The sequence below is a fragment of the Ursus arctos genome, unplaced genomic scaffold (assembly GCF_023065955.2).
Source record: "Ursus arctos isolate Adak ecotype North America unplaced genomic scaffold, UrsArc2.0 scaffold_28, whole genome shotgun sequence".
In the NCBI taxonomy this organism is placed as follows: domain Eukaryota; kingdom Metazoa; phylum Chordata; class Mammalia; order Carnivora; family Ursidae; genus Ursus; species Ursus arctos.
Window position 1 is genome coordinate 28,347,398 of NW_026622963.1, and position 19,431 is coordinate 28,366,828.

The window sequence follows — 19,431 nt, forward strand, 5'->3', positions numbered from 1 at the left end:
TTTTGCATTTGCCTTTTCTGCTAGATAATGAACTGCAGGAGAGCAGGGGCTGCAACTTAATAATCTCTGTAGCCCTAATGCCTCGCCCCACAATACCACACTCGTAAGTGGCAGCATGAAGAAATAAATTAGCACTCTCAATAGTTTATGTCTTTCTTTTCTTTCCTTGTCTTGTCACGTTTTCCTCTACCTTTTTGAACATATAGCACGTACTTATAAAAGCTGTTCTAATGTCCTTGTCTCCTATTTCTATCGTCTCTGTGATTTCTGGGTCTATTCCTAATGATTAATTTTTCTTGTGGTTACAGATATATTTTCTTGCGCTTTGCTTGTCTGGCAATTTTTGATTAGATGCTGGATATTGTATATTTTTATGCTGTTGTTTGCTGATTTTGTTGCTTTCTTTTCTGTAGTATTGGATTTTGTTTTGGCATGCAGTTAAATTACTTGGACTCAGATGGATCCTTTTGAGGTCTGCTTTTAAGTTTTTTTAGGGCTGGTCAAACATCCTTTAGTCTAGGACTAATTTGACCCACTACTATGTTAAAATGCTTTTGAGCATTTTACTCCTTATTACATGTATTAAGAGGTCTTTCCATTCTGGCTGGTGGAAACAAACACTATACCCAGCCTCGTGTGAGTCCCAGAAATTTTTCTACATCCTCTTTTCTGGTAGTCCTTTTCCCTAGACTTCAGTAGTTTTCCCCTCAAGCATGTGTAGATCAGTGTCCAGCCAAAGACTCAAGACAATCTTTGTTTTGTCCCACAAATTCTAGTTCCCTGACCTCACCGAATACTTCACTGTCCCCTCAACCCAAAGAGACCATTTGATTCTATTTGGGTTCCAACTCCCATTCTGAGGCCTGGAAAATGCCTCCAGGCAGTAAGCCAGAGCAACTGTAGGGCTCTCCTTACTTGTTTCTTTCTCTTGGTGATTACAGTCCTTAGTTACCTACTGTCCAATGTCTGATAAATGTTCTTTTAAATATATTTGTGCAGTTTCCTAGGTGTGTAAGGCAGGAGTATAAATCCACTCCTGGTTATTCCATATTGGCTGGAATGTGAACTTTTGCTGTTGCTCTGTGCTTAGGTGTTTCTTCCTTGTAAGAGAACTGGCTTCCCACTGCTTTCAGGTCTTTGGTCTCACCAGTTTTGTATCTCTCTGATAGTCTAGGGCAGGATTTCTCAAATTTGACACTGTTGACATTTTGGGCTGGGAAATTCTTTATTGTGGAGGGTTGCCCTGGGCACTCTGTTTCACAACGTTCATAGCCTCTACGTATTAGATGTCAATAGCACATTCCATACCCCAAATACGATAATCAAAATGTCTCCAGACATTGCCAAATGTCTCCTAGGCGCCCAGGAGATATTTGATAACTATTGCTCTAGCCTACCCAGTTGGTAGCAAAGCCCTCACTCATACCCTCTATGTAGTAGAGAATTTTCCATTTCCTGGATCATGAAGAGATGTGCTCTTCCAGCCAACGGTTTACTTCACAGGGTAGAGATTTTGTTGGATAACATATTTAGTGATTTTACTATGACTTTAAATACCTTTTGTTCTGATGACTTTGGCAGAGAACATAGAAGATGCTGAACATGAAGAGTGAGGTTATTATCCACCATCAGTTTAACTGAAGAGAAGATGATTGAAAGGGTTCATTTTCATAGTAGGAGTGTTTTCTCATGGGAGTTTCATAGTGGAAGCATCAATAAGCATCAAGGAAACGGCATTCCCAGTGCTTTTTGTATGTTTGGAACAACAACCACCACCAATTATTGAGTATCAACCCCTGTAATTTGCATCTGGAAAATATGCCATTAATGCTAAGAAAAACAGATTTATCTCAGTATTCTGGAGGCCAGTCCTCTTTCAGGATCAGTCGATAGAACCATTGCTGTAAACATGACCGCAAACAGGAATATTGCGACCAGTTAATAAAACTCGAGAAAAGTCAAAAGGCTATTGACTATTAAATAGAAATGGATGTCTTTCTTTTAATGACCTGCCTCAAGTCTCTTCTATGTCTTTAATCTGTTGAATAGTTAACTATTTTTGCATTTGAAAAACTGCACAATTAATCTATATTCATTGAAGAAAAATTAGAGTGTTCAAATGAACAAAAAGGGAAACATCTTAAAACAACCACTAGAGATAACTGTTTTATCTGTGTGTGTGTGTGTGTGTGTCTGTGGTGTACATCCTTACAGAGAGCCTTTTATCTGTCTCCATCTCTAGACCCATGTCTGTATCCATTATCTCTTCTCAAAACAAATTTAGATACTGTCTCTATATAAGGTCTTGTAACCTGTGTTTTTTTACACATGACACTATATCATAAACATCTTTCAACATTAATAAATATAGAGCTATATAATTTTTAAAGGGGTGCATTGTATCCCATTGAATGAATGCAACATATGTCAAACAATTTGCTGTTACTAGACCCTTATGCATGTTATGAATTTTATGTCTATAAGCCAGACAGTGATGGACATTTATTTGTATACATTCCCATACGCTTCCCTAACTATTTCCTTAAGATACTGAAGTCTGACTGCTCATTCTGAGAGTAAGGTCTGTTTTTAAGGCATACTTCTTTATTTTTTCTTTTATATTTAATGATTTTATTTACGTATTTGACAGAGAGAGAGACAGCCAGCGAGAGAGGGAACACAAGCAGGGGGAGTGGGAGAGGAAGAAGCAGGCTCCCAGCGGAGCAGGGAGCCCGATGCAGGGCTCGATCCCAGGACCCTGGGATCATGCCCTGGACCAAAGGCAGACGCTTAACGACTGAGCCACCCAGGCGCCCCTATAAGGCATACTTCTTTTAAAATAGGTTCTGAGTTAGTGTCATGAAGAGACTTTTTGACTTAAGGTCAGAAAGGAAGTTTGTGAATGTGGGCCAAGGGCCAGGAAACTGGGGGGAACTCCCTTGGCTCGGAATGTCAACAATAATGTATATTTTCTTTAATAATCCTTTATTCCAAATGGAGACTTCAATTTTGCTCTTGGTTTGCCAGTGATACAAGTAAAACAATTTTTAAAAATAGGAAACAGAAAAGCAGATGACTGTCACCCATTGTACTGGTCCTCAATCGTGATATAACAAATTACCACAAACTTATTGTCCCGTAGTTTTGGTGGGTCAGGAATCTGGGCACGGCTTGGCTGGGCTCTCTGGCTCAGTGTTCCATGAGGCCACTGTCAAGGTGCTGGCTGTGCTTTGGTTCTCATTTGGAGTTTGGGGTCTTCTTTCAAGCTCATTCAGGTTATTGGCTGAACTCAGTTCCTTGCAGTTATAGTATTAAACTCCCTATTTTCTTGCTAAACGTTAGTTGGGGACTTCTCTCAGCTCCTAGAAGCCACTTAGACTTCTTTGCCACCTGGTTCCCTCAGGCAGTTCATAGCATGGATATCTGCTTACTCCCAGGCTAGCAAGAGGTCTCTGACTCCCTTAATCTCCAAGCTTCATATCCCTTTTAAGAGCTTACCCGATAAGATCAGGTCAGGTTCACCCAGAATAATCTTCCTTTTGATTAATTCAACCAAATAAGGGTTTTAATTATATCTGAAAAAAATCCCTCTTGCCATATAATAGAACATAACCATAGGAGTTATATCCCATTGTATGTATAGGTCCTGCCCCACGGCTAGGGGATTATGCGGGGTGTGCACTCCAGGGGGTGGAAATATTGGGGGTCATCTTAGAATTCTACCACGTCCATAGTACTAATCTCCTGAGAAAACTCTTGATGTTTTGGTTCTGTTTTAGATTACTGTCACACCTGTGTTTAGGTAGTTCTTAAAAAAACTAATTGTAATTATAGTGTGTGTGTGTGTCACCATCAGATCTTTCATTCTCTTCACAATGTGCCAATGTGCCACCGCAAAAATTTTTTTAAAGATTTATTTATTTCTTAGAGACAGAGAGAGAGAGAGAGAGAGAGAGAGAGAGAATGAGTGGGGGAGGGGCAGAGGGAGAGAATCTCAAGCATACCCCCTGCTGAGCGTGGAGCCTGATATGGCAGTTAATCCCACAACCCGTGAGATCATGACCTGAACTGAAACTAAGAGTTAGATGCTTAACCGACTGAGCCACCCAAGTGCCCCATGTCACTGCAAAAGTTTCAGGAGCATCTTTTGAAAATTTGGGTCGATATTTGTTAGACTGAATGTTGGTGTCCCCCTAAAATTTATATGTTGAAGTCCTAACCCCCAATATGACGGTGTTTGGAGATGGGGCCTTTGGGAGGTAATTAGAATTAGTTTGAGATACGGTCAGGAAGGTGGAGCCCCCACCCATGATGGGATTCGCCCTTATGAGAAGACAAGAGAGACCAGAGCTCACTCACTTTCTCTGTCATGTGACGTCACAGCGGCAGGTGGCCATCTGCACATGAGGAAGAGAATCCTCACCAGGAATGGGATTTGCCAGCACCTTGGTCTTGGACTTCCAGCCTGTGGAACTGGGAGAATAAATACCTGTTGTTTAAGCCACTCAGTCTATGGTGTTTTGCTAGAGCGGCCCAAGCTGACTAAAGACAATATCATAAATGGCATTTTTCTCCCATTATATTTTCTAATTTACTTATTGTCATTGCTTGGATTTCAAGAGTTTTTCACTTGATTCCTTTGTCATCCAGTCTTCATCATGGATGTCAGGGAACATAGAGGGAGTGGATTTCCATTATTTTTTCTATTATTTTTATAAAGGAGAGCTGAAACTCTAGAACAGATGAGGAATAGCTTCTCTAACAGACTTTCTTCCACCAATGAAATATTTATGATGATGTGTTGCCTAGCAATGGTCACCGCTCTCCCTGCATACGAGAGAGGGACACTCAAGGGGGTGTTTCCTCAGGAGACACAACAAAGAGAAAAACCAGCCTAAGGAACACAGCCTCTGTTTCTTTGATGAAATCTATACTAGTTTAAGGCAAAAAAAAAAAAATGTTTATTGGGGAAATGACCATGTTGGCTGGAATAATTTAACAGTTGGGTTTGAGTAGAGACAAAAGCTGGCAGATAGTCAGGGAGCACTTATCTGTCATGTAGCAAAATGTTTTATTTTTTGTCACTGCTCACTGACATGTCTCCTGACAACATTGTTCTTGTCCCTGTCATCTTGTTTGGTTCTGGCTGTCAAACTACTGGGCTCATTAAGGTAAGCCAGCCCTCCTGGGTTGAGGTCCTTGAATTCAGGACTAATTCTTTGCAGGGATGTTGACTTCCAAAGGTTAGAATGTTTCACAAAGAAGGGGCCTAGGATGGAGTCTCATTTAAAATGTATTATGTTAGAATATAATTCTTTTAAGGGAGGGGGTGTTACAAGACTATAGGTGTCCTCAGAAGTCATGTTTCTCTTTCAGGGGTCACCATCAAACCACAAAATACCCGAACTGGAAGGGATTGTTGAAATAACTGTCAGAGCTTTCCTTCCTCCCTCCCTCCTTTCCTTCCTTCCTTCCTTCCTTCCTTCCTTCCTTCCTTCCTTCCTTCCTTCCCTCCCTTCCTCCCCTCCCTCCCTTCTTCTTCCCTCCTTCTTCTCTCTCTCTCTCAACCCCCCCTTTCCTTCCTCCTTCTATTTGCCAAGGGTATTTTTCCTCTTCCCCAAAACCTTATATTTTGAAACTGGAATTATCACATCAAATAAATATAATTTCAGGCAAAAGCAGAGAAACTTAACACCTTCATTAACACAGGTAGTCTTAACATGGGTAAGTGTGTAATTACTACTAGGTATTTTGCAATATGAAAGTAGCTCAAAGATCCCATAATTTCCTTTGTCAATGCCAAGGGGCAAAGAAACCCAAGTTGGAAACCATGAATCTCTGCTCCTTATTTTCCAAATGAGGAAAGCTTCTAGAACCCCTCAAATTAACATAAATTACCTAGGAGCGCTCATGCGTACTAAGTACACAGGGATGGGCCAACGACTTCGGAGAATGCTTAGAGACCATGATAGCGTATTGGAATCATCTGAGGAGCTTTAACGACTACTAACACCTGGATCCAGAGACTCTGATTGGTCTGATGTGGGGCCGGGGCATCTGATTGTCCTGTGCAGCTGAGGTTAAAGAGATCACACTTGTGTTTAAGCATTAGGAGTAATCAGTTACAGGATCTTCTACTGAAGAGCGCCAGTGTCCCCACCCCTGCTTCGTTCACTTGGCTAATTCAGAAATGAAGAGAGATCAGCTGGGCTTTCAAAGGAGGGGCTAATCCCACTGGTTTATATAAGCCCCGCCGAAGACTTTTGCAGAGATCTTGTAAACAGAATGTAGTTGCGGACAGGAGCACGCCCGAGGCTATGAGGGATGGAATAAGGATAATAAATAGACATTGGAAAGAAGGGTAAGCATCTCCAGTGGTCAACTTGCTCATCTGCAGAAGGAGTCTTAGGAAATATGGGTCTTGCGAGATAAGAAGCATGTAATATAGTAGGAAATGAGGGAGACTGGTGAACTGGAGACTGGGCACCCCCGAAGGAGGACGGCTCACCATATCGTTGCAAGAATAGGAGCCCAGTGCTGGGAGACTGCTTAATTTTTTAAGGTAAGCCCCAAATCCGGACTTTTACGTGAAGTCTGAATTTCATGTTTTGGCCACACAGTCAAATGTTTTAAAGCTGTTTCTGGGGATGGGATTAGTTGGTAACACTCAGCCTGAGAAGGGCAGCAATTAATAATTTCTGACCCACGTTATTTCTAACGTCCTAAGAATGCTTACTTGGGGCGGGTCTGTATGAGAGTTGCATCAACCCTGACAAACCCCAGAGAACCCAGTTGGGTAGTCACTGTTGTTCTAGAGTTGAAAACTTTGCTTTCATCTTGGTCCTCCTTGGCCCCAGCTACTGCAGCCTGCTTGCTTGTAAGTGCCCACAAACAAGGAGACCAGGCGCTGCTTGATGTCCTCTGGGTCTTAGCATCTCCCTGCTCTGAAGTGGGGACAAGAGCTGACAACTGTGAGCCAAAGCTTTGGATGAGCGTGAACAGCACGCTTTCTGCAAGCTGTGAAAGACGCTCCTGGGGATGAGGGAACACCCAGCAATCAATGCGGGGTCCTCTCCCCAGAGCTGAGGTCTAGAAGATGATTTCAGTAGGTTAAACTGCTTGTCATTGAACCTAAGCGCAAAACTAGACTCCCCTTTGCCCTTTCCCAGCTGGATTGGGCTTCTAAAAATACCTCCAACAGAAACCTACTCTATTTGACAGGCTTGACAAGTTACAGTCCTCAAAGTCCATCCCTGCTGCTCAACCAAGAAGAGTCTGTCCCTGGTCAAAGTTTCATTTTCTTGAAATCTGTCACCCAGGTCAGCAGAGAACTGATGGGTATTTTGCTCCATGTAAGAGCAAATGCTCAGCCATCCAGTCTGACCTGACGGTGGTATCTACCAGAGAAACTTCCTCTACTTATGATGTGGGCTTTAGTAGGGAGGGACCCCCTCTACATTTCAGTCCTTCAGCAGATCTGTGGAGATCGTTGTTTTCTAGCTGTTGGGAAGCCTGAAGGCACATTCCCCAAAAGCTGTGGGGCATATTTATTTGCACAACACTTCTGGGGAACACTTGAGTAGAAGGATCCAGATTCTTTAGGGGTTTATATTGTGTAATATTCGGTGAAAAAATACATAAAATATATTACACTGTTATCTATTTTTGTGGGTCTCTTTCCATTACTTAAAATTGACAATCTCTGTGTGCTAGCATGACTATGGATGAATTTTAAATGCTTTATGCTTTTCTGTATTGACCAAACAACCCACCCGCAATTTGAGTTCTATTAACACACTTCTTAAGAGTTTTTAATAGTTTATGTTAAGTAGAATTCTTAGTTTTGTGTGAAAGTTTGGGGTGAAATGTTCATAGAATTTTAAAGTTGTTTTAAATGCTACTTTACTTTTAGCAGGATAATATAATTAGTAACAGCAGTGGATATTTTATTCTTTAAATTATGTAAAATTGCTTTAAGTCATGGGGATCAATTCTGCAAATAACTGAACAGATCTTTCTAAATATTTATACCCATTTGCTCTGGTAGTTCCACTTCTGAGGAACTTTCTTAAGTAATGTGAAATATAGGAAACATTTATGCATGGAGATATTCATCTTGGTGTTATTTATTAAAAATGGAAACAACTTAAATCTTTAAAGGCATTTTAAAGTGTGTCCAAGGTAAAAATATGAAATCATTAAAGACAACAAATATTTTAGTAAAGTGGAAAATGTTTGTTTTAATGTTAAAAGCAGAAACCTGGAAAACAATTGCATCTATGGTATAATCACATGGAGATTATAAATAGTATTTACGACTTTGAGTTATGAAAATGGAATACTATATTTGAACCCTTACCCAAAATACTGGACATTCTGTAGCCGTGAATAAGTGTTAGCCCTTGGTTTTCTATACAGGTGCGCCTGTGTAGACTAAATGCAGGGTTAGCCAGTAATTCTCTTATTTTGGTGGCGTTGTGGCCGAATTGCAGGAGGCGTTTGTTTTTCTGTATTTTCTGAACACAATAAGGAACGAATATTCTTTTAAGTATGAGGAGATAAAGTTACATAAACAAAAAGAAAATAAAGGTCATTCCGTGTTTGAATTCCCCACTAAATCAACACCGTGATGGAGGGGAGGGAGAATGTTGTGATGTTCGAGTCCAGCTGATCCCGCTACTGGGTTGATAGGGTGGTAGCAATGGTCACAAGGCAATGCTTAGAAAGTTCAGTAAAGATAAAACCCATGTGAAAAGACCGAACCTTCTCCTAGGAGGCCAAGAAAGGAAACCTCTGAAACACAGCTTAAGGACAGGTGGGAGGAGCCCTCCAAGGGCTTGCCTCCACCTTTAGAAGGGGCTGGATGCAGAGTGGGCTCTGCCTAGGTGGACAATTATATACTTCTTCAGTTCCACCGGCGCCTGATGTGTTTTTGCTCAATCAACCAAAAGCCATCAGGTGTTGACTCTGTATCCTGCAGGATTCACCCTGATCCAACACCTAGTAAATGGCCTCTGGTAGCTCTTCTGGGAGAAGAGGTGGTCCTGGTGAGTGGGAGCTTAATGCTTATTCAGGAAGATGGGTTTTTGAGAAGAAACATCAATTTTGTGTTCTGGGGGAGGGGTTCTTCCTGCTGTGGCTTTGATCCTCCTAGGGCTTCCCATTTCCTGCAATGTTTCCATCCCCAGGTGCATGCGTACATAAACTATTGGACCGTCCAGGAGCCTAGTGCTTGGTAAAAAGCTTTCTCAATTTCAGCATTTTGATGGGCATGTGCCATTAAATGACCTATTCCCACGGGGTGATAGAAGGCATCAAGGGTGGGTGAATCTACCTTAAAAGGGTTACCGGCGCAGGCTTTGAGCCAAGCCAAATCTTCATGTTGGGAGCTGTTTGCTATGTGATGGCCAAAGATGGGGGTCTTCTCACTACATACCCTTGTCTGCATTGGATGTAAAGACAGGTACTTGGGTGGGGAAGGGGAGGTGGCAGGAGGTCTCTGCCATCCATCCCGCTACTGATGCAACCTCCTCGGAGGATTTGCTTTCGCCAGGCATATGAAGGATGCTTTTTTTTTTTTTTTTTTTTTTTTTTGGGTACTGGGGCTGCTGGAGGTGTGTACTGCTCTTTCCTTTCTGTATAGCTTCAGGTGGTGTCCTTTGAACAAGGCCGAGTCCGTTTCTCACTTGCTCGTCTTTATTTCCACTTGGATTCAGGGCTGAGGAACTAATTTCCTGCCTTGTTGCACGCAGAACCCGGAGGCAGTTTAACCTTTGATGACTGAGTTAAACTCTCAAATAGGCCGAATAATCATTAGGATTTAAATTAAGGATTAAACACTCCGCAAGGCTCCCAGTGTGAGTGCATTCTGAGCGCAGGCTGCTTCTGTGGCTGTCAGTGGGGTGGTGAAGAATGTGAGTTCAGAGTCTCTGGAGGCTCAGCTTGGGCTGGCAAACACAGGTTTCCCTCCTGAACTTGAAGTGTGAATTCCTTGCTCTTCTCATAAAATCCAGGTGCTTCTATAGTACCTGTGTGACCATTAGCTCAGAAATCTTGGCAGGTATTTGAAAAATGAGATCTCTACTTTGAACACCTCCAAGGTTGGTCTACTGTTACTCTACTTGACATGCTATGGTTCTGGTTTTATTTTTGCTACTAACTTGCTGTGTGATGTTGGGCCAGTCACTCAGCCTTCCTGGGCTTGTAAGATGGGACAATTGGAGGAATGGTCTAGTTCAAACTTAGACTCTATTTTAGGCAGGGACATCAGAGTTTCCACTTTCTTCTTGTGTTTTCATGAAATATTAACCTTCAATGCCCCATGTATCTGACTACTATATAAGATCTAGGGATAAATACGTAAAATGTCAGAAGAGCAAACTTTTTTGAACTTTTGCCATATGGGCAAAACATTTTAGAAACTTGAAAATATGCCACCATCTCTTTAGGAACTATATTCTTCAGGACCCTGATTCTACAGTAAATAAATTTTGGGGGAGGAGGAATTCTGGAGTTCAGTAAGTTTGGTTAACACTGCACACTTTATCACCCTCAAAAATGTGCAGTGAACACCAGCTGTATGGTCTGAAACCTTCTATTTCACTTAACCAGCATTTTAACCAGATTTCTCCAAACTATTCTATCATGGTGATCATTTTAATCTGCTTGGCTCACAGCTACCTTGCCCCACTAAACTCCCTTTTTCAGAGCGGAGACCGTTCAGCCGCCATTTTGGGTAATGTGAGTCATTGCCTAGCAACAGTGATTAGACAAGAGATAGGTTCCTCACCCATACTGAGCCAATCAAGTCCAGTGGTTCATCCTTCGCCTGCCATGTGCACTGAAGTAGCAAAGCACAAAGTAGAGGAAAATTGGAGGTGAGAGAGTATCTACATGGCATCCCTGATCCTGTTCACTCCTTGGACCCAGCTGAGTGTGGGTTCCTGGGATACTTGTGTGTTTTTTGTAATAGTTTCTGATTTTCTGCTCATCACCATGAGTAAGTTTCTATAACTTAAAATGGAAGGGAAAAAAAATCATTTACTTTTTTTTTGGAAGAATGCCTAATAGCATTTCCTTGAATCTGTAGAATACTTTGTGATAATTCCTTCCAGAGTATCTTGGGAGCTGGTGAGAGCCTGAGCTAGGGAGTGTTCTAGGAGCAAGATCAGCACTAAGACAGAACTAAATGTTTAGCTGGTTAGGATGTTGATAAGTGGGTGGGGTGGTTTAGGTACAAGTCGTCTCTCAAGATAAGTGGTTCAAATAAGCCTAAAAAGGCAGAATTGTGACAGGAATGAGGGAGTGGCCACTTTGACATGCAAGTTGTTACTCTTTTGAAGGATACCAGCGGCTTAGAAGTGTATTATGTTTATTTTATGATTTGACATCTTTGGTGGGGGAGGGAAGAGGAGGTGCACAGCTTGCTTGCTGGCTGGGGAAAAACTGCCCCTCTCAGGACTAGTTAATTCCTAGAGATAGTATACAACTTGCCTTTGAAAATGATTTACGTGTGCAAACCAGTCAGTGTTGAGTCCAAATACCACCTACCTCCTTTATTTAACTCTCAAAAATGAAGCCAATATTTTTCTGCCCTAAATCATCCTGGGGCAGGTACCACATAACGAGTGGCAGTCCCATGCCCCAAAGCCCACTGAAATTACTCAAACTAGCCAATCCTAAGGCGTTTACATTGCTCTATCCTGCTGTTCCCATGGAAACCCCAATAAAATCTGTGACCTGTGCTTTCCCATTGTTCCTGCTTTTTCCTTCTAACCAACACCAGTGCTTCCCCATGTGGTCCTGCATGCTGTGCTTCCCCTTTCTAGGGGAACTGTGAGCAATAAACTTCGTTTTCAATGGTATCGACCTCTTCATGCCATCACCTTTATAAATGAAGACCCCAGCACAAATTAAAAAGCATCAGAAGGACCTAACCTATAAGCTATTTCATTTCTTTTTCATAAACATCTTCAAGACGAGGAAAGTAGGTTTTTTAATACCAAAGAAATCAAAGTTCATAAAAGTTAAGTGACTTGCCCCAAGATTAGATAGGAAGCACCGACCCATGGAAGCAGATTCAAAATATGCCACCCAGTGCTGAAGCACACACAGTTAACCATAAGCGTGGTAGAGGGTCCCTGATTCACATCGTGCTCAGGGCTGAGTATACAGGGTGAACACGGCATATAGGGTCTCTGTCCTTACGGAGCTCATTTTGGTGAGGACACCTAGATAAAATGAATCCACAAATAAGTGTGTACTTTAAAACCAAGAAAGTGCTGAAAGTACTTTGGACAAAGGTGGTGCGGTTGGAAGAAGGTGGCGAGTTTTAGTTAATGCATGGAAATTAATAGGGCTGATTTAAAAAGTAGGAAAAAGATGTACTTGATGTTAATATAGCTTATTTAACCCAATATGTCCAAAATATGATTTCAACATGTAACCAGTATAAAGTATTAAAATGTTAGGAAAACAAGAATGTGAAATAAGTCTTTGAAATCTAGATTATATTTTACCTTTACAGCCCATCTCAATTTGAACTAGCTACATTTCAAGTGCTCAATAGCCACATTTGACTTGTGGCTACAATATTGACCACACCCAGCGTAGAGCTGACTCCGGGCTGGATCCCATGACCCTGAGATCATGAGCCAAAATCAAGAGTCGGATGTTTTACTGACTGAGCCGCCCAGATGCCCCTGTCTTTTATTTAATGCAAGTACGATTAACACAGTGTTATATTAGTTTCAGGTGTACAACATAATGATTCAACCATTCTATACTTTACTCATCAGTTCGTGTTCTCTTAATCCCTTTCACTTATTTCAACCGTCCCTCCACCCAACTCATCTGATAACCAATAGTTTATTCTCTATATTTGTCTATTTTTTCATTTGTCTTTTTTGTAATTCCCCATATGAGTAAAATCATATGGTACTTATCTTTCTTTGACTTATTTCACTTAGCATTATACTGTCTAGATCCATCCATGTTATTGTAATTGGCAAGATTTCATTCTTTATGGCTGAATAATATTCCACAGACCACATCCTCTATCCATTTATCCATCAATGGACATTGGGTTGCTTCTATATTCTGGCTATTGTAAATAATGCTGCAATAAACATAGGGGTGTATATATCCTTTCAAATGAGCGTTTTTGTTTTCTTTGGGCAAATATCCAGTAGTGGAATTACTGGGTCATATAGTGATTTTTGTTTTTAACTTCTTGAGGAAATTCCATACTGTTTTCCACAATGGCTGTACCAGTTTGCATTCCCACCAACAGTGCACGAGTGTTCCTTTTTCTCCACATTCTCACCAACACCTGTTGTTTCTTGTTATTGATTTTAGCTATTCTGACAGGTGTGAGGGGATTGCTTGCTGTGGTCTTGATTTGCATTACCCTTATGAGTAATGTTGAGCATCTTTTCATGTGTTTGTAGGCCATTTGTATGTCGTTGGAAAAAATATCTATTCAGTTCCTCTGCCTATCTCTTAATTGGATTATTTTCTTGGCATTGACTTGTATAAGTTCTTTATATACTTTGGATATTAGCCTCTTATTCTATCATTTGCAAATATCTTTTCAGTTGGTTGCTTTTTCATTTTCTTGATGATTTTGCTTGCTGTGCAAAAGCTTTTTAGTATAGTCCCAATAATTTAATATTGGTTTTCTTCCTTTGCCACAGTACACCTATCTTAACAAAAGTTTTTTCATGGCTGATGTCAAAGAAATTACTGTCTGTAGGTTTTCTTTTGTGTGTGTGTGTGTGTGTGTGTGTGTGTGTGTGTGTGTGTGTTAGGACTTATGGTTTCAGGTCTCACATTTAGGTCTTTAATCCATTTTGTGTTTTATTTTTGTGTACAGTACAAGAAAGTGGGTCCAGTTTCATTCTTGTGCATGTAGCTGTCCAGTTTTCTCAATACCATTTGTTGAAGACTTCTTCTTACCTCCTTTGTCATAGATTAATTGATAAAAGCATGGGTTTATTTATGGGCTATATTCTATTCCATCGATCTATTTTTGTGCCCAGTCCTATATGGTTTTGATTACTACAGTTTTGTAATATATCTTAATCTAAGATTGTGAAACCTCCAGTATTGTTCTTTCTCAAGATTGCTTTGGCTATTTGGGTCTTTAGTGGTTCCGTATAAATTTTGGGATTATGTGTCATTCTGTGAAAAATGCTGTTGGTATTTTGATAGTGATTATGTTAAATCCTGTAGATTGCTTTGGGTAATATAGACATTTTAACAATATTCTTCCAATCCATGAGCATGGAATATCTTTGCATTTGTGTCATCTTTAATTTCTTTCATCAATGTTTCATAGTTTTCAGAGTATAGGTCTTTCACCTCCTTGGTTAAGTTTATTCCTAGGTAGTATTTTTGGTGCAATTGTATATGAGATTGTTTTCTTCATTTCTCTCCTACTTCATTATAGTGTATAGAAATACAATGGATTTATGTATATTAACTTTGTATCCTGTGACTTTACTGAGTTCATTTATCTGTTCTAGATTTTTGGAGTCTTTAGCATTTTCTCTATATAGCATCATGTCGTCTGCATGTAGTGACAGTTTTACTCTTTCCTTACCAATTTGGATGCCTTTTATTTCTTGTCTGCTTGCTGTGGCTAGGGCTTCCAGAACCACGTTGGATAAAAGTGGTAGTGGACATTCTTGCCTTGCTCCTGATCTTGGGGAAGCTCTGTTTTTCCCCGTTGAGGATGATGTTAGCTGTGGGTTTGTCATATATTTTATTCTGTTGAGAGACGTTCCCTCTAAACCTACTTTGTTGAGTGTTTTTATTGTGCACGGATGTTCTTGGCATCATCTGAGAGGATCATATGGATTTTATCCTTTTTGTTACTAGGATGCATCCTGTTGATTTGCAAATACTGAAATACTATTGCATCTTTGGAAGAAATCTCACTTGATCGTGGTAATATTTTTAATGTATTGAACTTGGTTTGCTGATATTTTGACGATTTTTTGCATTTATGTTCATCAGATATTGGCTTGTAGTTTTCTTTTTTGTAGTGTCTTTATCTGGTTTTCATATTAGGGTAATGCTGGCCTCCTAGAATGAATTTGGAAGTTTCCCCATTTTTTTTTTTTTTAAAGAGTTTGAGAAGAATAGGTATCAGCCGTTTAAGTGTTTGGTAGATTTTCAGCTGTGAGGCCATCTTGTCCTGGACTTCTATTTGTTGGGAGTTTTTTCGATTACTGATTCAGTTCCTTTGCTAGTGATTGGTCTGCTCAAATTTTCGATTCTTGATTTGGTTTTGGAAGGTTATATGTTTCTAGGAATTTTTCCATCTCTTAATTGTCCAACTTTTTGGCACATAATTTTTTTATAATATTCCCTTACTGTCCTTTGTATTTCTGTGGTGTTGGTTATTTTTCTTATTTCTGATTTCACTTATGTGATTTCCCACCCCTTCCCCTCTTTTTTTTTTTTTTTTTTTTTGAGCCTGGCTGAAGTTTTATCAATTTTGGTCTTTTCAAAGAACCTGGTCCTGGCTTCACTGATCTGTTTTGTTCGTTTTTGGGTTTTTTATTTTTTGTTTGTTTTGCATCTATTTCTGCTCTAATATTTCCTACCTTCTACTGGCTTGAGGCTTTGTTCTTTCCCTAGCGTCTTTAGGCGTAAGATTGAGATTTTTTTCTTCTTGAGGTAGGCCTGTATTTCTCTAATCTTCCCTCTTAGAACAGCTTTTGCTGCATCCCAAAGATTTTGGACATTGTGTTTTCATTTTCATTTGTCTCCTTGTGTTTATTTCCTCTTTGATGTCTTGGTTGACCCTTTCATTGTTTAGTCCATGTATTTGTATTCCCAGATTTTTTTTTTCTTGTGAATGATTTCTCATTTCACACCATTGTGATAAAAAAAAAATGCATGGTAATATTTCAATCTTTTTGAATTTGTTGAGACTTGTTTTGTGGTTTAACCTGTGGTCTAGAGAATGTTCCATGTGCACTTGAAGAGAATGTGTATTCCATGGCTTTTTGGATGGGATGTTCTGAATATATCTGTTAGGACCATCTGGTCCAATGTATCATTCAAAGCCACTGTTTCCTTGTTGATTTTTTTTTTTTTTTTCTATCTGGATTATCCATTGGTGTAAGTATACGTTGATGTAAAGCCCTCTACTATTGTGTTACTGTTTTCTTCCTTCATGTCTGTTAATAATTGCTTCATGTATTTAGGCACTCCCATGTTGGATGCATAAATATTTACAATTGTTTTACCTTGTTGGGTTGTTCCCTTTATGTAGTGTTCTTCTTTTGTTAGAGTCTTCATTTTAAAGTCTATTTTGTCCAATATGCTACCCCAGCTTTCTTTTTGCTTCCACTTGCATGATAAATCCTTCTGCATCCCTTCCCTTGCAGTTTCAATGTGTTTCGGGGTCTGCAGTGAGTTTCTTGTAGGCAGCATATGGATGGGTCTTGCTTTTATACCCATCAGTCACCCTATGCCTTTTGATTGGAGCTTTTAGTCCATTTACATTCAAAGCAGTTATTAATAGGTGTGTATTTATTGCCACTTTGTTATTTTTGTAGTTTTTGTTCTTCCCTGTGTTTGGCTTTCTTTAGTAATATTTTTGGGTTCCTTTCTCTTTATTTGCATATCAATAGTTTTTGATTTGTGGTTACCATTAGGTTGATAGAGAAGAGTCTATACATCAGTCTATATTAAGTTGATGGTGGCTTAAGTTTGGACCCATTGTAAAAGTACTAAGTAGTCCCCCCACGTTTTTGTATACGATGTCATACTTTACTTGCTTTTGTGAATCCCTTGACAAATTTTTATAGATCTAATTGATTTACCTCTTTGTGACTTAGCCTCATACTGAATTCATAAGTGATCTACTTCCATTACATTTGATTTTTTACCTGTGAAAACTTTTAATTTCCTTACTCCTGATTATGGACTTCTCTTTCCATTCGAAGAATACTCTAACTTTTCTTGTAAGGCTGGTTTCGTGGTGATGAACTCATTTAAGTTTTGTTTGGAAAATCTTCTCTCTCCTTGTATTCTGAATGATAACGTTGCTAAGCCAAGTATTGTCTAGTTTTTTCCTTTTAGCACTTCAAACATCTCATGCTGCTCCTTTCTGGTTTGCAAAGTTTCTGCTAAAATATCTGATGGCCTCGTGGGGTTCCCTTGCATGTAACTTTTCTTTTTCTCTTGCTCCTTTTTAAATTCTCTTTATCACTGCTTTTTGCCGTTTTAATTATTATGTGTCTTGGTGTGGACCTCTTTGGGTTGATTTTGTTGGGGGAATCTCTGTGCCTCCTGGATCTGGATTTCTGTTTCCTTCTCCAGATTCAGGAAGTTTTCAGCTATTGTTTCTTCAAGTAAATTTTCTGCCTCCTTTTCTCTCTTCTTCTTCTGGGATCCCTATCATGTGAATGCTATTATGCTTGATGGTGTTGCTGATTTCCTTTTAAACTATTTTTTTAACCTATTTTTTAAATTGCTGCTCGGCTTGGTTACTTTCCATTACTGTGACTTCCAGCTCACTGATCCATTCTGCTTCCTCTAGTCTGTTGATTCTCTGTAGTGTATTTTTAATTTCAGCTATTGAGTTCTTCATCTCTGGTTCTTTTTTGTTTTCTTTTTGTTGAAGGTGCATGGAGATTTTCTGCTCTTAAGTTCAAGTATTTTTATGACCGTTACTTTGAATTTTTCTATCGGGCATATTGTTTACCTGTTTTTTTGTTTGTTTGTTTGTTTTTTTTTTTAATGATTTTTTATTATATTATGTTAGTCACCATACAGTACATCCCCGGTTTCCGATGTAAGGCTCGATGATTCATTAGTTGTGTATAACACCCAGTGCACCATGCAATACGTGCCCTCCTTACTACCCATCACCGGTCTATCCCATTCCCCCACCCCCTCCCCTCTGAGGCCCTCAGTTTGTTTCTCATAGTCCATAGTCTCTCATGTTTCATTCCCCCTTCTGATTACCCCCCCTTTCTTTATCCCTTTCTTCCCCTACCGATCATCCTAGTTCTTATGTTCCATAGATGAGAGAAATCATATGATAGTTGTCTTTCTCTGCTTGACTTATTTCACTTAGCATTATCTCCTCCAGTGCTGTCCATGTTGTAGCAAATGTTGAGAACTCGTTCTTTCTGATAGCTGAGTAATATTCCATTGTATATATGGACCACAACTTCTTAATCCAGTCATCTGTTGAAGGGCATCTTGGTTCCTTCCACAATTTAGCTATTGTGGACATTGCTGCTATGAACATTGGGGTGCATATGGCCCTTCTCTTCACTACGTCTGTATCTTTGGGGTAAATACCCAGTAGTGCAATGGCTGGATCATAGGGTAGCTCAATTTTTAACTTTTTAAGGGACCTCCACACTGTTTTCCAGAGTGGCTGTACCAACTTGCATTCCCACCAACAATGGAGGAGGGATCCCCTTTCTCCACATCCTCTCCAACAATTGTTGTTTCTTGCCTTGTCTATTTTTGCCATTCTAACTGGCATAAAGTGGTATCTCAGTGTGGTTTTGATTTGAATTTCCTTGATGGCTAATGATTTTGAACATTTTTTCATGTGTCTGTTAGCCATTTGTATGTCTTCATTGGAAAAGTGTCTGTTCATATCTTCTGCCCATTTTTTGATTCGTTTATTTGTTTCTCGTGTATTGAGTTTGAGAAGTTCTTTGTAGATCTTGGATACCAGTCCTTTATCTGTAGTGTCATTTGCAAATATATTCTCCCATTCCGTGGGCTGCCTCTTAGTTTTTCTGACTGTTTCCTTGGATGTGCAGAAACTTTTAATCTTGATGAAGTCCCATAAATTCAATTTATCTTTTGTTTCTCTTGCCTTTGGGGATGTGTCATGAAAAAGGTTGCTTTGGCCGATGTCGTAGAGGTTGTTGCCTATGTTCTCCTCTAGAATTTTGATGGATTCCTGTCTCACATCGAGGTCTTTCATCCATTTGGAGTTTATTTTTGTGTATGGTGTGAGATAGTGGTCAAGTTTCATTCTCTTGCATGTAGCTGTCCAATTTTCCCAGCACCATTTATTGAAGAGACTGTCTTTTTCCCACCGGATGTTTTTTCCTGCTTTATCAAATATTAGTTGCCCAAAGAGCCGAGGGTCCATTTCTGGGCTCTCTATTCTGTTCCATTGGTCTATGTGTCTGTTTTTGTGCCAGTACCATGCTGTCTTTGTGATCACAGCTTTGTAGTACAGCTCGAAATCCGGCATTGTGATGCCCCCAGCTTTGTTTTTCCTTTTCAACAGTTCCTTGGAGATTCGGGGCCTTTTCTGTTTCCATACAAATTTAAGGACTGTCTGTTCCAGTTCTTTGAAAAATGTCCTTGGTATTTTGATCGGGATAGCATTGAAAGTGTAGATTGCTCTGGGTAGCATGGACATTTTAACTATGTTAA